This window comes from Chionomys nivalis, chromosome 13 (genome assembly GCF_950005125.1).
Source record: "Chionomys nivalis chromosome 13, mChiNiv1.1, whole genome shotgun sequence".
In the NCBI taxonomy this organism is placed as follows: Eukaryota; Metazoa; Chordata; class Mammalia; order Rodentia; family Cricetidae; genus Chionomys; species Chionomys nivalis.
Window position 1 is genome coordinate 68,916,723 of NC_080098.1, and position 4,506 is coordinate 68,921,228.

The window sequence follows — 4,506 nt, forward strand, 5'->3', positions numbered from 1 at the left end:
AGGGCGTCCCTGTGTAGCTGAGAACGATCTGAACATACTGTGCAGCACTAACTATCAGTAGAAGGAAGGGAATGCAGCTCAGCAGCAGCACGAGGAGCTCCCACTCTCCCTCAGGGGCCTCCAGTCAGACAATGCCAAGTCCTTGACCATGCAGCGCATAACAGGATTTTAGGATGAAATCAGAAATGGAGGCACACACATATACGGTAGAAGAAACAGGAGCTTAAGGTCAGCCTCTGCTACAGCAAGTTCAAAGGCAGTCTTCAGACTCTGAGACTGTCTAATAAACAAACAAACGAAACAGTAACTATCAAGAGCCAAAGAGAAGCAAAATTAGTGAGTTTACAAAACAGTGTCCTTTAATGTCAGCACTCAGGAGGCAGAGGGAAGGGAATCTCTGAGTTTAAGGCCAGTTTGGCCTGCATAGTGAGTTCCAGGACAGCCAGGGCTCTGAAAAGAGATCTTACCCAATTAAAACCCCCAAAAAAAGCAAAGAAAATACCAGTGATAGAATTCTAGGGTCACCCCCAACTCAGTCCTACAAAACTCCAGACCTATATTTACTTGTTTATTGAATGTTGCACTTAGATGTCTAATAAGCCTCCCCAGCATTAACTGTCAAGATAGCAACGAAGTAAAATAAATACATCTAGAAATATTTTTAAAAAATAAAATTATAAATAAGGTGCATTTATTTAGATTTAGGTATGAGAAAGAGTTAAACTCAATGTCACAAATACTTTGGACCTAAGAAAACACAGAATGGAGCCAGGTGGTGGTGGCATCTACCTTTAATCCCAGCACTCAGGAGGCAGAGGCAGGCAGCTCTCTGCGAGTTTGAGGCCAGCCTGGTCGACAGAACAAGTTCCAGGACAGGTTCCAAACTAAAGAGACACCCTGTCTCTAAAAAAACAAAAAGGAAAAGGAAAAAAGAAAGTATAGACTGGTTTTTATTTTAATTACATTTATTTACTTGGTATACATGTTTGGGTCTGCATAAGAGATGATGAGCTGTGGAGACCAGAGGACTATTCTCAAGAGTCACCACCCTCTGTCTGAGGCAGGCATGCATAGGAGATAGTTTAGCTGAGGACCCTATTTGAATTTGGATTATAAATATACACATGCATCCTCTTGTAACAATACACTTGACACCCCAGCTCCTTCACCTGTATGTACTATACACACGTTCCTCTCCAAACAATATACCTAGCAAACTCAAAACCTTAACCCCCAGTCTGCATCAGGCTACACATACTCCTATCTCTGAGCAGAAGTTTCTCCACCCCTAGTAATAATCAAATTTAGACAGTTTCTATTTAAGTGTGTGCCCAATATATTCAGATATGAAGAACAGAAGGAACAATCTGGTCTGAACTGGTTTTGGATTATGTGCAGCAAAGCAAAATATCTAGAAATGTTTTAAGGAGAATCTTCTATTTACCATCTCATGATGCCTATGCATAGCTGTGTGTGCATATTTCTAAAATCAGATACATTATGGGAAAGGACATGTGCACTAGGAAAAGTCAATACATGAACTCATCTATCAATCAAAGGAGAAAACCACCTGAACTATACAGCCCATTGTAACCTGCCCCACCTTCCTTTAGACTCAATAAAAAAAACCTGCAAGGTGCATCGTGGGCCCTTGAGTGCCCTCACTCATATGACGTACTGTCAATTGTAATCATTTTATAGAGGGATACTCATAAAATGTATTATTGATTTGCTCCAAATAAAGATAGCATGCTTCTTTTGTAAATCTTTGTGAGCCCTTATCTACTGGCTTGAGAAATGTCTCCCATAGACTCATACTTAGTCCCCAGTTGGTGGTGCTGTTGGGGGAGGTTGTAGAACCTTTAGTGGGTGGAGCCTTGCTTTGAGAGTGACAGCTGGCTGCACTTCCACTCCGCTTCTGCACGTCCCCTATCTGGCCAGCCACTCGCTCCGGGCCTCCTTCTCATTATGGTGTCTCCCTCCAGAGCTGTAAGCCAAATACAGTCTTCCTTTTATAAGTCAGTTTTAGTCTAGTCTTGGTATCTATCACAGCCACAGAAAAGTCACACCTTATTTTTTCAATTCTTTGAATGATAGGAAACACAGAAACACTCAGCCTTGACCCTGCCCACCCAACCCCAATCATTACTAACACTTGTACCGCATGAGAGTCCCAGGGATCAAATTCAGGTTGTCAGGCGTGGTGGCAAGCACCTTTACAGACTGAGACAGCCCTTTTCTGCTTTTACGAGTCAGTGACTCACGTGTCTTAAACTAGCCTTGAACTCCTGGTCTCCCAATTCTATCTCCCAAATTGTCGGTTAACTGGCCTGCCTTGCCACACCCAGCTTAGTGTGTTGTTTCTAATAGATCCTTTGAGGGGTCTTTAGGAAGACAAGCACTATCTCAGTAAGCAACTTTGGCTCCTTTGGTTATTTTGAAATTTCAACTCTCAGTAGGAAAAGCAAACTAGAATCCTGGATCGGGGCATCTGTCACTTCACTGTCTGCCTGAAAATGATGCCTAAAGTGAGGCATGAGTGCACACCTTCAGTCTCAGCGCTCGGAACGCAGAAGCAGGTGGACCTTTGGGAGTTCGAGGGCACTCTGGTCTACTTAGCGAGTTCCAGGACAGCCATGGCTACATAGAGAGAACTTGCCTCAAATAATAAGATACCTAATATTACAGTAATATAATAATATAATATATATAATATAATAATAATTCAAGTCTGTGCCCTACTTTACTCCATTATCATGTGAAACAGTAGCTTTTCAGATTCGATCTCTTTGTCTTGCCTTGAGAGATTCCATTTTACAAGCAGCTTGTTTTGTTTTGTTTGTTTTTTGGAGACAGGGTTTTTCTGTGTAGCAATGAAGCCTGTCCTGAAACTCGCTCTGTAGACCAGGCTGGCCTTGAACTCACAGATATACACTTGCCTCTGCCTCCTGAGTGCTTGGGTCACCACCGCCCAGGAAGAATAAATTAAAATCTTATCGGGAAAAACAGGCCCAAGAACTTTGATCAAACACCATAGACCAAGAAGAGGTCCCTCATCTGGACCCCATAGAGTGACTAACACTGAGATGGCATTAGCCTCCACACTGACCTCAAATACATGATGGCAATCCTCCTGCCTCAGTCTCCAGGGTGATGGGATCACAGGCATGCACCACCACACCTTACTTTATATTGTTTGGGTTTTGTTTTGTGGGTTTGTTTTGTCTCATTGAGGATCTACTGTAAAAGAGGCTTGTCTTGAACCCCTGGTCATCTGCATCCACTTCCAGAGAACTTCAGTGGCCTCAAACAGTCTCTTTGTGTAGCACAGGTTAGCGTCAAATTTGCATTTCCCTCGCCTTAATCTTGAAAATTTGGGGATTTTAAATATGAGCCACCTTGATCAGCTACTAACAAACTTTTTTTGAGCGAATTATATAAGATAGACAAGTTTATTACAGAGTATGTGTCATCAAGGGATGGCAGTGGGCAATGGGCAGAGAGCATTGGGGAGCAAACCACTTTAATGGGGTGAGAGTAAACAATAGCCAGAGAGACAAGTGTCCTAATTTACATTTTACGTAGGCTTTACACTATTTTAAAGTCTCTAGCAGATAGTTTCCCAATGGATATTTTCCTGTCCGGGAGATTGCCAGGTGTGTTTGGATTGACTATTTTGAGAGGGAAAATGTGTGCTTTTGTTCTTTATCTGAAAGCCTCCTGCTATGTAGTAATCTCATGAGCTCTTGGAATCAGACTTAGATAATTACCAATTAATGACCTTCTAGGCATTTCAGGATTCACAGGTCTACCCAGGGCCTGAGATGAGCCCTCTTGCTGACCTCTAAATTTCCCCCTAACAAGCTTTATTTAAGAAAGAGCCTTATATAGCCCAGGCCGGCATCGACCTCCTGATCATACAACCCCTAACTCCAACTCCCCTGTGCTGAGACGAAGGGCCTGTGTACTATCATATCTGTCTTTCTGTGTGTGTTTATGGGGGTTTTTTTGGTTTGGTTTGGTTTGGATTCTTGAGGCAGGGTTTCTCTGCGGACCAGCCTGGTCTCGAACTCACAAATGTCCGCCTGCCTCAATGCTGGGATTCAAGGCGCGCGCCACCACAGCCGGCTACCAAGTTTGCTTTAAAGAACTCCTAACTAAAACAGTTCTAGAATCTGGTCCTTCGGTTCGCTACCAAAGAAATGGGAGAAATTTTCCTACATAATAACAAAAAGAAATGAGAACTGTCAGTCAGCGGCTCACCGTGAGCAAAGATGAGAGCCCTGAGCTAAGAACTGCCTGGAACGAAGACGCCTTGGCGTAGTAATCACCATCCACGGTTTTTCCTCCAAGTCACCCGCACTCATCACAAAGTTCCACCGGTACCAAAACAAATTGCGCCTCAGGGCTCCGCCCCAACGTGGTTTGCAGAACCCGAACCTCGCGAGATTTGCTGACCGGGTCAAATCCCCGCTTACCCGCCGCTCACAGCAGCGGGCGCATGCG

General features: G+C 43.7%; 1 protein-coding gene across 1 annotated transcript in view; it reads right to left on the reverse strand.

Annotated features, from left to right (window-relative positions):
* Window positions 1-4,380, reverse strand: part of Uimc1 (ubiquitin interaction motif containing 1) — an 83,919-nt gene extending 79,539 nt beyond the window's left edge. The window contains exon 1 of the mRNA XM_057787547.1: window positions 4,264-4,380. The gene's annotated coding sequence lies outside the window, so the exon portion shown is untranslated. The remainder of the gene's footprint in view (window positions 1-4,263) is intronic.
* Window positions 4,381-4,506: the final 126 nt, after the last annotated feature.